This window comes from Euphorbia lathyris, chromosome 7 (assembly GCF_963576675.1).
Source record: "Euphorbia lathyris chromosome 7, ddEupLath1.1, whole genome shotgun sequence".
Taxonomy (NCBI): domain Eukaryota; kingdom Viridiplantae; phylum Streptophyta; class Magnoliopsida; order Malpighiales; family Euphorbiaceae; genus Euphorbia; species Euphorbia lathyris.
Genome location: NC_088916.1, coordinates 29030835 through 29046521, shown reverse-complemented (window position 1 = coordinate 29046521; position 15687 = coordinate 29030835). Strand labels below are relative to the sequence as shown.

At 40.9% G+C, this 15687-nt stretch overlaps 1 non-coding gene across 1 annotated transcript; it reads left to right on the top strand.

Annotated features, from left to right (window-relative positions):
- The first annotated feature begins 2722 nt into the window (after positions 1-2722).
- Positions 2723-2829, top strand: LOC136201777 (small nucleolar RNA R71). Its single transcript, XR_010674119.1, has one exon. It is a non-coding gene; the product is annotated as a small nucleolar RNA R71 (small nucleolar RNA).
- The last annotated feature ends 12858 nt before the right edge of the window (positions 2830-15687 follow it).

Sequence of the window (15687 nt, the reverse complement as noted above, 5' to 3'; positions counted from 1 at the left end):
AATTTTATGCCCGAGGACAATTCCTCCCATGACCATGAAGTGGCACTTCTCCCAATTTAAGACCAAGTGAGTCTCCTTGCATCGCACAAGCACAGCTTCGAGGTTGTTTAGACAGCTATCAAATGAGTTTCCATAAACCGAGAAGTCGTCCATGAATATTTCTACGGTCCGTTCCACCATGTCATGAAAAATGGACATCATACATCGCTGGAAAGTGGCTGGAGCGTTGCACAACCCGAACGGCATTCTTCTGTAAGCATAAGTCCCATATGGACATGTGAACGTTGTCTTTTCTTGGTCCTCACTATGAATTGCGATTTGGTTGTATCCTGAATACCCGTCGAGAAAACAATAGAAAGCATATCCTGCTAACCGCTCCAGCATCTGATCAATGAAGGGCAAAGGGAAATGATCCTTCCTCGTGGCTTCATTGAGCTTTCTGTAATCAACACAAACTCTCCACCCTGTAATCGTTCTTGTGGGCACCAACTCGTCTTTCTCGTTGAGGACTACTGTTGTTCCTCCCTTCTTTGGCACAATGTGAACCAGGCTTGTCCACACACTATCAGATATTGGGTAAATAATGCCAGTATCGAGAAGCTTGATCACTTCTTTTCGCACAACCTCTTTCATGTGGGGATTTAGTCTGCGTTGCGGTTGGACAGTTGGTTTGTGCTCCTTTTCCATCAAGATTCTGTGAACACAGACTGCAAGACTAATTCCTTTTATGTCATCAATTTTCCATGCGATTGCATCCTTGTTTCTTCGCAAAACCGCCATGAGTTGCACCTTTTGATCAGGAGTTAACTTTGAGGATATGATGACCGGACTTCCGCTGGGTGGTTCAAGGAACGAATACTCGAGGTGCGCGGGCAACGGTTTCAATTCCGGTTTAGTCACCGGCACAGTTGGTATCTCTGGTGGTTCTTGATGAGTAGGAACAGTAGGATCGAAAGGAGGTGCCGGTAGGCTGGATTCAATGGAACAGCCTGTTCCTTTGCATATGTTCACATCTTCTCCCAATAAAGTTTCTAAAGTGTCCTATTCCTGCAAAGTGGAAAGACTTTGAAAATCATCCAAGAAACAGCATGTGTCATCATTATTATTTGCACGTCTCATTGCCTCGTTCATCTTAAAGATGATTTCTTCCCCATTAATCCTTAAAAATAATTGTCCCTCGCCTATGTCTATCAATGCCTTCCCTGTGGCTAAGAATGGTCTACCTAGGATGATAGGAACATGCAAGTCTTCATCAATGTCCATTATAATGAAATCAACGGGCAAAATAAATTTCCCTACTTTGACTAGCACGTCTTCCACAACCCCCCTAGGATAGCATACTAAACGATCAGCTAATTGAATAGACATACAAGTAGGTTGGGGTTCTCCTAATCCAAGTTTCGCATATACAGAATACGACATGAGGTTTATGCTAGCCCCTAGATCACATAATGCATTTTCAATATTTAGCTTTCCAATTGAACAAGGAATCGAAAAACTCCCTGGATCTTTTAGCTTCTTGGGTAGCTGCTGCTTGTTTTGGAGTATTGACGAACAATCTCTGTTGAGTTGTATCATGGAAATGTTCTCCAGCTTCTTTTTGTTCGACAGGATGTCTTTGAGGAATTTGGCGTATGTCGGCATCTGTGCCAGTGCTTCTACGAAAGGAATGTTGATGTGTAACTTCCTTAAGGTATCCAACACTTTCGAATTCTGCTCTTCCAGCTTCTTGTTGATAAGACGCGTTGGATATGGCACATGTGGGACATACGGCGGTGGTGGTTTATACATTCTTTCGCCCTCCTCTTGATCCGGCTTACCTGTGTAGTTTGCCTTCCTTGTTCCTTCATTACTAGGAACAGCATGTTCCTGCTCCCCTTCAGCTTCCTTGGACGTTCCTGCACACTCAGCATTCTTATCAGTCAAAACAATTGGTTGAGTTTCCTTACCAGACCTTAGGGTGATTGCTATGACGTCGCCTTTAGGATTTGGCTCTATGTTGCTTGGCATTATTCCCTTTCCTTTTGACGTGGATACAGCTATCTGGTGAACTTGTGTCTCCAGATTCTTGATCGACGCCTGTGTCTGTTTCATGAACTGCATCATCATTGTTTTCATATCTGGCTCTACGTCTTCCTTTGGTGGCACATGTTGCTTGTATTGCTGCTGAGGTTATCGTTGGTACTGTCCTCCTTGCTGTTGTTGATACCTTGGCTGGTCTTGATACCGTGGTTGTCCCAGCTAGTCTGGTTGGCATGTCCATCCAAAATTTGGATGGTTCTTGGTTTCAGAGTTGTATGTGTTAGAATAACGGTTAGGCTGGTTCCTTTGATTATACCCTGCGTAGTCACATTCAGCCTATGTGCCCTTTCCTTGCTTAACTCCGGGACAGTTTATGTTGAAATGAGCTCCTCCGCAAAAATCACAAATGTCATTGAATGGTGGTTCATTGTGGATTGAAGACACATTTATCTTTCCCAGCTGTCGAGCAAGCTGTTCTACCCGACTTGTTAGTTTTGACACACCATCATCATTTCCCATCTTCTTCCCTTCACTTCTGGCTGAGTGCCAGTTGTAACTTGTGCTGACTACCTTCTCAATAAGGTCATACAAAGCCTGTGGCTCAAGATCTTCTGGATTACCATTAGTAATGGATTCGATTTGAATTTTGTAAATGTTGGTCACACCATTGTAGAAATTTTGCACTTGCATCCACATAGGGATACCATGATTTGGCACCCTTCTCAATAACTCTTTATATCTCTCCCAGGCTTCTGCCAGCGACTCATCCTCTTCTTGTATGAACCGAGACACTTCATTTCTCAGTTTTATGGCTTGTCGTGGTGGGAAATATTTCATTAGAAAAGCTCGCGACATCTCTTCCCAACTTGTGATTGTTCCTGGCTGTAAATTTCTTAGCCATGTTCTTCGCTTTATCCCTTAGGGAAAAAGGAAACAGCTTCAATCTGATTACATCGTCAGAAACACCTCTGTTCGATCTGAATGTGTTGCACAACGTGATGAATTCTTGAATATGCCCATTTGGATCTTCAGATTGAAACCCATTAAATTGTACGGAGGCCTGGATCATCTGTATCATGGACCCCTTTACTTCGAACATGTTGTTCCCCTCGTTGGGTAACACGATACATGATGAATGTCCCTCTGTGGTTGGCCTCGAATAATCTCTGATTCGCATAACAGGAGGGTTGTTATTCTCTCCTTCTTCTTCTTGGTTTGGTTGAACTGGTTGTTCGGGTGGTACCCTTCCAGCCATTCTTCTCTCTCTTTGTCTTTCTCTCTGTCTAGCACGTCGGGCTCCCGCTCTGTTTCGTCTACATGTTCTCTCTAACTCGAGATCAATAGGAAAAACAGGAGGTCCAGCTCTACGCATAAACAGGTTAAGAACTTCTTTGTTTACTGCACGCCTTAGCAAATGGATTAAAAACACCCTGTTTCACAGAAATTTCAGATAAATTTTGTTGCTTTCAATCCCCGACAACGGCGCCAAAAACTTGTTGTCCTCAGATGAGACTCTAGCAAGTGCACTAGATACAAGTAATAAAGTGATAAGTTAAGTATCGTCTCCACAGGGATTGAGATTCAAATCTAAATCAGAAATTGTTGCTAAACAATGTGTGCTCAAACGTGTTTCTCCTTTTTAATTTGATTGTGTGATGTCGGTTGCGTAAGATAAAAGAGATCTAATGCTGTAAGAAATATGATAACTTGGTAATGATTTAGAAGATAGAACAGGCTCGACACTGCCGAACAGGTAGTGCTAAGCCTTACAACAATCTAATGAATACAAGATAATGTCAATGGAGCCAAAGTATCAGTTTTAATGCGAGATTAAGTCAACTTTCGTGTGTTCTTAAGTTCCTAAGATTTACTAGAACCTTTAGCGTCCTAAAGATACGTTCTTTCTTGCATTAAGAACGAAACTGCATTTCTGATTAAGAAAACCCTTGACACAACCATCTAACTGGTCAGCTTCGAGGTTGGGAGATTAATAGAGATATCGGTGAAGATGCAAGCAGTGTCCTAACATCCATCTAACACATGCATAAATGCCGAAGCATTAAAGTTAAATCCTCATCAATCACAACATTGGCAAAATACTAAATATTCATTAAAAATGATATAAAACTTACATCACCGGCTCGGCCTGGCCGTGCCCGTTCAAAATGGACTACTCACTCATATCGAGTAGTGAGTAATCGGTAGTTCTTGAAACCTTCAGAGACTCCATTCGAGCTCTCTCTTTTCTGTCTTTAAAAACAACTATTCTATCTCTAAAACTACTAAAGTTCCGAACTCCCTATCTTTCCTTTGCTACGCCTACTTAAAGGAGAAAGACAGGGACAAAATTGGTACAACCCGAGTACCTTTTCAGAAATTAAGTCAACTAAAAACTAAAACAAAATAAACTGAAATGATTTAAGATCCTTTTTGACCCTTGAACACTCAAGGGTCGATACTTCATGTCATCATGCTTCTTTGAGTAATGCCGCCTCTACACTTCTCCACCTGCTGCTCTGTCTCTGCCTCTGCCACCTCTGATCTGTCGCTGTCCGTCATTGAATAATCCGACGTTTGACCGCTGGACATAAGAAAGGCTCCACTCCTCTTTGGCAGTAGCGAAACAAGCTGTTTCTAGCGTGTTTAACATTTATCTTTACTAATCTGCATAAAGACACTAATCGGTCCTTATTCTTTGCAATATAGCATAAATAACACCCAAATCCCTTATAAATATCATGTTAAACTTAGTTAATTTCATGCCTAACACCTGGTGTCTGCCGAATTCAGACGACAGGATTGGCCTGCAAATCTAAAGCTGACCAGAACAGTGACGCAAGCAAAGAGCCGTTTGAATTCAATGGATAGATCCGAATTCAAATGATTGTGTCTTCATATTTCATCTATAAAAGGACAAGTACACTTTGTGGATCCTTTGCCGAAAATACAAATGAAAAAGAGCATACATACAAAGCACATCAAAACAAGAAAAAGATCTTACACCAAATGTCCATTTCTGTGTAAAAGCTAGATTGATTTTGTAATCATCTAAAGTGTTCTTTGTCTGAAAAAGAACAAGTTTGTATCAATTATAAAATTGAGAGAGTTGTGCTGAGTACTCGGTTTTAAGTACTCAGTGGTAGAGAAATCTAGGTGTTCGGTTATAGCACTTAGTAGGAGTTGAGTAGACGAATAGAGGACGGTACTCTTGCATATTCAACTCCCTTGTAAATAGTTTGTGCTCTACCTTTAAAGAGCTCAATATTGGATTGAAAAAGCCCGGAGGGATTCTGGGGACTAGACGTAGGCGGAGAGGCCGAACCAGGATAAGTCGTGCTGAGTAATTTCTAACTCTCTCAATATATATCTGTATGTGTTGCTTGCTATATTTACTCAGTATATAAATTGTTTAAGCTGACACTGAGTAAATCAGAGTGCTGAGTTGGAAGCTGACCATAAAAGTGTCATTTCCCAACTCGCAAGTAAAACAGCTCTGGTCAGTATCTGACTAAAGCCGTCTTACGCCTCACTCGGCCGTGCTGACCAAAACTGAGTTGTGAAACTCAAAGAATTATATTAAGTCAGCATAATTAAAAAGAAAAAGTTATATTAGTTCCTAACCCCCCTTGGAACTAATTACATGGGACCAATAAGTGGTATCAGAGCCTAATAGCTCACTACTCAAAGATATAACTATCTTAAGCTGATCCCGATAAATGGCTGAGAACAGCACTCGTTTCCTTCCAGCGAACCAAACAACACAGATACTCCCTGAGGGATTATCAATTAGTCGGCCTCCCTTGTTTTTCGGATCAAATTATACATTTTGGAAAAACAGGATGAAAAACTTTATTCAAGCTACAAACATGAGTGTGTGGCTTGCAATAGTTCAAGGCCCATATGTGCCGTACAAAATTGTTGACAACAAAAAGGTTGTCAAGAGTGAAACTGAGTGGTCGGAAGTAGACCTTAAAAAATTACAAAATAATGTTTCGGCTATCAATATGCTTCACTGTGCTCTAGATGCTGCAGAGTACAATAAAATCTCAGGTTGCGAGTCAGCACAGGAGATATGGAAAAGGCTGGAGGTGACCTATGAAGGCACAAGCAAGGTCAAGGAGTCCAAAGTGAACCAACATATGAGACTGTATGAGCTATTTGAGATGAATGAAAACGAAGACATCTCGGAGATGAACTCAAGGTTCACCGACGTTATAAATGAGCTCAAAAGGCTCGGAAAGAATTTCACCGAAGAGGAACAGGTGAAGAAAATATTGAGAAGTCTCCCCAAAAGCTGGCAAGCTAAGAAGACAGATGTGGAAGAAGCTCAGGACTTGACCACGTACAAATACGATGAGCTGATCGGATCCCTGCTGACTTATGAGATCTCCATGAAAATTTTTGATGCTAAAGAGAAGTCAGAAGACAAGAAGCAGAAGTCACTTGTCATGAAAGCTGACTCAACCGAAGCTGACTCATCAGATGATGAGGAAATGGCCATGATCACAAGGAAGATGAAGAAGTTGTTCAGAAAGAATGATAAAAATAGCAAGAAGCCATACAAAAGAGGTGATAGGTACAAAGCTGAGTCCAGTGACAACAGATATAAGAAGGACAGCTCCAAGCCCGTCACATGCTTTGAGTTCCATCTGATGCGCCTCCCGTAAAGGAGACTCACTAAGGGATAAGTGTACCCCGTCATTATCAAGTAATAAAATTCTGGAAAAGTCCAGGTATCGTCCACAGGATTTATTTCTGCAAGTATCAAGCTACTTGGTCTCACGTGTTATCTAGGCTTTGGGGGTTTTGAGTTTTGGTTTTGCTTAAGTTAATCTACTCCTAGGTTGAATTATACTACTCCTAGATAAGTTATCTAATTCTGACTAAGTTATTCTACACCTAATTGAGTTACTCTACCCCTAATTAAGTTAAACTACTCCTAGGTGATCTTTTACCAATGTAATTATCCGAATGAACATGAAGGGATACGATGATAATGAAAATAGATTTATTTAGACAACGGAATTAAAACCCAATTTAAGTCACTTGTGTCCGATGCGATTAACCCTACCTATCCTCCTGAGGTCCCTAGTTCGTGATTCCCTTGTAAGGCCGAAACTAGCTCTAAGGCTCAGCAATTTGGGCTTAATCTTCTATAGGGTCGTCAATCCTATAGGCACTGACTAAGTCAGATTCAGCTCGCAATATGTGCCAACTTAATTTTGGGATTATCGAATGAGTTAAACCAATCAGACAAAGCGTAAGACAAAGATTAAAGCAATAAAACAATTGAATAAACAAAACTATAATATATATCAAAGATGAAAAGTATTGTCACGAAGATACAATGAGCCTAGGATTCATAACATGGATCAGAGGCTAGACAGAATATAAAAGAAGAAAAATCCCTTTTAGGGAACCTGTCTACCAATGCAGGCGTCTTCCTAGGACTTAAGGATGGAGCTTGAGCAATCCTCGGTGAACGGAGCTTCGGAGGTGTCTTCAATGGAGGTTTGAAGGATATGGAGGAGGTGGAGAGGATTTCTCAAGGTGAAAGCTAAGAAAATTACAAAGATAAAAGATATTGAATTTACAATGGAAAAGTTCTATTTATAGTTGTAGCTCGGGCCCTCTTTTTGACCTATTTCGTATCCTTGTGCAGGTGGGAAGTCGTGGGACCGGTCGTGGAGTCATGGGGTCAAAACTGACTTTTTTAACCAATTCCCGCAGGTCAGCTCGCCGAGCAGGGCGCACTACTCGGCGAGCTGGCCCCCAGCTCGCCCGAGCAGGCCCCTGGAGGCCTGCTCGCCCGAGCTGGCCTATAATGGCCAGCTCGTCGCGAGCTGGCATGGCCAGCTCGCCCGAGCAGGCCCCTAGAGGCCAGCTCGGCGAGCTGGCCTAAAAAGGCCAGTTCGACGAGCCGTTTTGCCCTGCACGCTTCCGCACTGTTGCTCGATGTTCCACGATGTAATTTTCGCCCGAATTTATCCCTGCGCATGCACGAAAACTCCAAATAGCATTAGTCTCGAGGCTAAATTGACCCGCCAATCGCTCATTTTAAGCAAACGCTCCGTTTGGTGCGACTTTTGGCGGATCAATTAGCTATAAAAGATAACGGAATTATAACATACATGCCATTTTGGCCTTATTTGCCTAAAATGATCAGAAAACAAGCCTAAACAACAAAAAGTTAATAAAACATTTCCAATTCCTAACTAACTCACACAAAGGCATATAAATGCGAGAATTGCTCGCTTATTCATGAAATAACACTAAAAACCGTCCTAAAACCATACCCAAAGATAGGGGTTTTTGACCCCTATCAAACCTCCTTACACTTAAAACTTTACTTGTCCCCAAGTAAACTAAAAAACTAAACCCGCAATCACAAGCAAGCTAGAAAACCTCCCGGTTTGACTAGGTGCTTGACACAATTTCGAGCATCTGTAATTACATGCATTCGGAAATACAAAGTAGAGACACGATATCCAAAAGCCGCATTTCAATTATCATAGGTCATATGTTTTAAGAAAAAGGACACATGTTCAATTAAACGAGCTTAAGGGGATCGCTAAGTAAAACACCTCACCATAGGTAGTTCACTCATTTCACACAATTTTGGTGGCTAAAGTGTTTACTCTCGGCTTATGTTCTTGCTTAGGATCACGTTGACTTTGCACGTTCATCCGAGTTCCTCTACTATGCTATATGACTCCGATGATATCAAAAACAGCCTCGAATTGGGGTTGTAATGTGGTTAGAGGGTTAAAGGTACAACAAGGGTTAATAGTTCTAGCGCTAGAAAAACAAAGTTAGAATGGCTTTAGCAAATATGAAGTGATTGAGCTTTTTATTCGTTATTTTTTTGATTTGAGACGTTTTGATTTTAAGAACTGGGGAATGAAGTTCTCCCTTTTTGTTCGTCTCTTTTCTTTTCTTTTTCTGTTTTTCTTTTCTTTTTCTGTTTTTTCTTTTTCTTTTTCTCTTTTTTTTTGGATAGTGATGCTCATTCACTTCTTAGCCTTTTGGCTTGCTACTATGATGCCATAAACAAAGATAAAGCGCTAGAAGAAAACAAAGGCTCAATGCGAGCTTTGCAAAAACTTGGGTTAACTAACAAACCAAGTGATGGTTTGCAAAAAATTGGGTTAGAACGAAAGAAAAATCTACAAACTACAAAAATACAGGCTCAAAGGGGCTTCCTAGAGTAGATGAAAAAGAAAAAATAAGGTAAAGAAAAGGGTTGATTCTAATGAGGCTGATTTCATCATCTACCATCTCAAATCATTGCATGTAGGTTCAACACAGTATTAGGTGCAAAATCTGTAATCTTTCCACAAGTCAAAGCATTCACACAAAAATGTCAAGAAAAAAAGCTTTTTGATGTTCGCTCTTGGGCTCAAATTCAACTCACAATTCTTTGGGTTTCAATTTTGTGTTTACTAGTTCTCCCCAAACTCAAGTTTAACATCACATGCCTTCAATTCTTAAGTTATCTACCTAAGTAATGATTTTAGCATTTCTTCAAAAGTAGGGTCTAAATGCAAACTTTAGCTCATGCTTTTACAGATACAAGGATTGTGTCCTACACCTAAACTAGTTGTCATGCAAACTTGGATTCGGTTCTCAGCCCTCAAGGAAAAACAACGAAGTTTAGATTCGAAGGAGGTTCACGATTTTAGGTCCTAAACATGCAAAACATAAATAAAACCCGAAAACGCTAAACTAAACTAGACACGACGCAACAAAAATTTAAAAATTATACAAATTTTTGTAAGTTTGTCTACCCCTCCTCCTCACACTTAAATCATGCAATAAGTTCCAACCTTGCATACAAAACCATCAAGCGCATGTGCAAAAAGTTAGGGTGGAGAAGACAACTTACTGATTTTATCGCAATCGTCAAAAACTTGATGATTTGCGGTGCTAATTTTATTATTATTATTTTTATTTTTTTATTTATTTATTTAGCTCCGTTCGGAAAAAATCTCGAAATGTTGCTTATCTCGGCCGAGCACGGGTGCCCGGCAGGCTGCGCGGAAGTGCCCAGCGGGCTGCTGGGCGGCAGTGCCCAACGAGCTGCTGGGTGGCAGTGCCCAGCTCGCCCGAGATGGGGTGCCCGGGGCAAAATTACGTTTTTTTTTCAGCTCGTCGCGAGCTGGCAGGCAGAAGGTCCGAATTTTTTTTTTATTCTAAACCCGAACACTTAAAAAAAACGTAAAAGAAAACTAAACAACTAAACTAAAAGATCAAAAATAAACCTGAAAAGTTTTATTAAAACTTGGGTTGCCTCCCAAGAAGCGCTACGTTATAGTCGGTGAGCTCGACGTAGAGTTCATTCCTAAGTATAAGCTTCTATCCGCGTTAGGAACTCGAATTCCTTAACAAATAATCCGTACCTAAAAAACGGATTAAGAGCCTCAAATGAGTTAAATAAAAACAAGAGGCCCAATTTAAACAGATTATGAAAACGTTTGCTTTGCTCCCTTTTGGATTCTCTTGGTAGGTCGAAGAGAATGAAAACTTCTGAATAAGGAGTAAATCCAAACTTTTCTAACTTTTGAGGAAAAGATAGTTGAGATACACAAGTTTTGATTTGATCTTTTATCTCTATCATATGATTTAGAATTTCAGATTTTGAACCAGGGTTGCTTACCGCTTTCGGTTCCTCACTTACCTTGAGCGGTGCATGTGACAGTGGACTTGGTTCTACCTTTTTATCGTTCCTCAAAGAGATGGCTCGAGCTAATTCCCTTTGTGGGATTTCTATGTTTTCCTTTATGCTTGGGGGAGCATCTCGGGATTGCTCTTGCATCTCATGGTTTATTTGAGCCAATTGGTTGCTCAAGTCCTTGCAAACCTCCTCATTGATTGTTGTTGAAACACCTTTCCACATGATTTTGATTTGACAAAATTATTTAAGTAAAATTAAATATATTCTAAACACACTAAGGTTAAATGCTTTGATTTATTACACTAATGTGTTTGTTCAATGTTGAGTTAAATTGTTTATAAGACATAAAGACTAAAAGGCTTAAAGCCCAATACGGAAGTCAAAGCCCAAGTCAAACAGATCAAGACAACTCGGCCCGCGTGTGCAAAACGCTGTCGTTATATATAAAACGCAGCTCAGCGGAAGAAGGATCGAGAAGACCTTCGTTGAACAACTTCGGAACGAAGCTGCTAAGTTGTATCGACAAAGAGTACAAGACACTAGCTAAGCAAGAACAACTTCCAGACAAAGTATTTCTACTTTGGGTAAAGTTCAGAAGACACAGAAAGTTGTCTAGTTGACCTTACCATAAATGGAGAGACATTCTGCTGAACTGACTAAAAGCTGCTCAGCACTGACCGAAGACAGAAGATACTTGAATCTGATTGGCCGAGACCACTAAGCAGGACTGAGTGACAACGACAGGAAGCCGTTTCCCTCCAACGGTTATTTCGAAATTCGAAATGACTGATGCCTCAGATGTCTCTATAAATAGGGCCTTTCAGTGCTTCATTCACACAGAACTTTATCAAGCCATTACGCTGACCAAAATTCTACTCAAAGTTCTGTGAGAAAAAGCAAAGCAAATACTTACACCAAATTCTATATCTTTCGTGTAAAAGTCTAGAGTGATTATTCAATCATCTAAGGTGTCTTAGCAATTGTTGTTTAGGACAAATCTTTATCATTTCTAGAGATTAGAAAGGAGAGACTGAGTACTCGATTATAGTACTCAGCGAGAGATTAGGAGTGAGTAGAGGTATAGAGGAAGGTACTCTTGTTATACTCAGCTTCTAACTTGTAAAAGGTTTGATGCTCTACCGTTAAAGAGCTCAGTAGAGAATTCGAAAGCTCGGAACGTGTTCCGGGGACAGGACATAGGCTTAGAGGCCGAACCTAGATAAATCTGCTGAGTAACATCTTTCTAACCTTAAACTCCTTAATATATATATTGCTTGCTTAAACAAAACTGACCAAGTAAAGAGGTCACGCTGAGTTGTGTACATTGAGTATCTGAGTTCAGGAATAGACTCAAGTGCTATCTCCTGACTCAAAGAAAGAAGCTGACTTAGTCACCAGTTGACTAAGCTAGTGTCTTAATTTACTTAGCGCGCTGTGTAATCATTTTTCAAAGAAAAAGAAGTCAGCCTTAACGTACTAAAATTTTAAATAGTTCCTATCCCCCCCGTTGGAACTAACTTGCTACGTTATAAGGGACCAACAAGTGGTATCAGAGCTTAAAAGCTCACTGTGAAAGGTTTAACTACCTTGAGCTGATCCCCACTATGGCTGAAAACAGCACTCAGTTTCTCCCAGGAAACCAGACAACTCAGATTTTACCTGAGGGGTTGTCCATTACTCGGCCTCCCCTATTCTTCGAGTCTAACTACACCTTCTGGAAGAATAGGATGAAAAACTTTAGTCAGACAACAAATATGAGTGCATGGCTTTCAATAGTCCAAGGCCCCTTTGTTCCTGTTGAAGTTGTGGCTGGCCAAACAGTTGTCAAAGCTGAGGCCAAATAGACAGAGGATGATCTCAAGAAGCTACAAAATCACGCTTCGGCTATAAATATGCTTCACTGTGCGCTTGATGCTGCAGAATATAATAAGATATCAGGTTGTGAGTCAGCGCAAGAGATCTGGAAGAAGCTGGAGGTCACCTACGAAGGAACCAACAAAGTGAATGAGTCCAAGGTGAACCAGCAGATGAGACTATACGAGCTGTTCGAAATGAACGATGATGAAGGAATCTCTGAAATGAATGCAAGGTTTACAAACATCATCAACGAGCTCAAGAGACTTGGGAAAATCTTCACTGAGGAAGAACAAGTCAAGAAGATTCTTAGGAGTCTTCCTAAAAACTGGCAAGCAAAGAAGACCGTTGTTGAGGAAGCTCAAGACTTAACCACTTATAAGTATGATGAACTCATCGGCTCACTGCTGACCCATGAGATCTCGATGAAGAATTTCGAGGTGAAGGAAAAGTCTGAAGACAAGAAGCAAAAGTCTCTTGTCATGAAAGTTGACTCCACTGATGGAAGCTTAACAGACAATGAAGAGATGGCTATGTTTACCAGAAAGATGAAAAGGCTGTTCAAAAAGAATGACAGATATTCTAAGAAGCCTTATAAAAAGTTTGATAAGTACAAAGCTGACTCCAGCGACAACAAGTACAAGAAGGACAGCTCAAAGCCCATTACTTGCTTTGAATGTCATCAAACTGGCCATATCAAGTCAAGCTGCCCCTCGCTGAGGAAAGAAAGAAAGAACGGCAAGAAGGCAATGGTGGCAACCTGGAGTGATAGTGATGATTCATCATCATCTGAAGCTGATGCCACTGAGTCAGCGAAGATTTGTTTCATGGCTGACGAACTTGCTGAGCCATGTGCTTCTGAGCATGCTGACCCCTCCATTGCATATGATGATGAGGAACAGTCAACTGAGGTAATATCACTACCCTTACTCAGAAATGAAATGGTAAATGCCCTGAGTGATCTTTACACACTTGTCAAAAAGTGTAATAAAAATGTTAGAGCACTCAGCAGGCGATGTGACGAGGTTGAGGAGGTCAAACTGAGTGACCTTCGATATCTTCTTCAGGACAACTCAGATTTGCATAGTAACATTGGAATTATGCAAAAGTTTGTCTCTGAGGTCCAATCAGATTCTAAGAAACTAAGAAAGGACGTCACATCCATTCAGAACCAACTAAAGGTTCGAAACAAAAGAAATATTCCTCTGAATGCTCAGTACCGAAGTACTGGTCAGCAGAGATGAAATCCTCAGCGGAATGTCCAATGTGACTTCTGTGGGAAGAAAGGACACACCACAAAGGTGTGCTGGCACGCTCAGCACTGGGTTGCTGACCAGTCAGTGAGAAATCCTAAATGGAAGATCAGTTGTGACTTCTGTGGAAAGAGTGGCCATACTGTCCAAGTATGCCGTCATAAAATAAAATATGATGCTTTACCTGTTGAACCTAACAAGCAATGCCCCAAAAAGAATTGGGTACCTAAAAGTAACTAGTTACATTACAGGTAAGCCTGAGATGTGCTGAGAAGTCAAATATGTGGTATATTGACAGCGCATGCTCAAGGCATATGACTGGTGATGAAACTCAGTTCATCACATTCGAGCGTAAACGAGGAGGAAGCGTAAGTTTTGGAGACAACAAAAAGGGTAAGATAGTAGGATCAGGAACCATTGGAGGTAATCCTACTATTGAGTCAGTCTCCCTAGTCAGCGGACTCAAATATAACTTACTCAGCGTAGCTCAGCTATGTGACAATGGGAGAAAAGTTATATTTGACGACACTGGATGTAAAATATTCGAGGGTAAAACTAATGAGTTAATTTTAACTACCCCTCGCATTGATAATGTCTTCATGCTGAACTTAGAGAAAAAGTTTTCAAAAACTGTATGCTTAGTTTCAAAGGAAGAAAATTCCTGGCTATGGCACAGGAGACTTGGTCATCTAAGCATGGACCTCCTGGCCAAATTAGCAAGAAAGCAATTGGTTGAGGGACTGTCAGAACTTAAATTTGAAAAAGATCAACTATCCCACGCTTGCCAAGCTGGAAAAAAAACCAAACAATCTTTTCATAGTAAAAATATTGTCTCAACTAAGCGTCCGTTAGAGTTACTACACTTGGATCTCTTCGGTCCAGTCCAGCCGCTGAGTCTGGGTGGAAGAAGATTTTCCTTGGTCATTGTAGATGACTTTTCTCGGTACACTTGGATCATCTTGCTGAGTAGCAAGGATGAGACCTTTGAGACATTTTCAAATTTGGTTAGAAAACATGAAAATGATAAAGACCTAAAATTGGCCCACATCCGAAGTGATAATGGTGGAGAATTCAAAAACCAACAGTTTGTTGAATTCTGTGAAGCCAGCGGCATTGGCCATAATTTTTCTGCTCCTAGAACGCCTCAACAAAATGGGGTTGTTGAAAGGAAGAACAGAACCTTGGTTGAAATAGCCAGGACAATGCTGAGTGAGCATAGGCTTCCAAAGTACTTTTGGGGAGAAGCTGTTAACACAGCGTGCTATATTCTTAATAGAGCTCTTGTTAGACCTATACTAAAGAAAACCCCCTACGAACTTTGGAAAGGACGAAAGCCCAACATTGGATACTTTCGAGCCTTTGGCTGTAAATGTTTTATTTTAAACACCAAAGATAGCTTAGCTAAGTTTGACTCAAAAGCTGATGAGGCTATCTTTTTAGGCTACTCAACAAACAGCAAAGCATACAGAGTTTTCAATAAACGAACTCAAGTCTTAGAAGAGTCAGTACATGTCGAGTTCGACGAAACTAACCATGCAGGAAGATATCTGCCGCTGACCGAGGATGATCCACACTCAGTACCCGATGATCAAGATACAGCCGCTGAGCCATTCCCTCAAGGGCTGACCAAAGGTAAAAGTGAATCTCAAATTGTTTTCACTAACCAGTCTACACCTGCAGAGATTGTTGAAACACAGACAGCACAAGACATCAATCTACCAAAGGAGATAAGGATAACAAGAGGACACACAGAGAGTGTTATTCTTGATGCCGCTGAGAATACCCTGATGACAAGAAATCAACTCAGGAGATACCTCAGCAACGTAGCCTTCGTCTCAGTTTAGGAACCAAAGAACTTCGCTGATGCTGAGGAAGATGAATTCT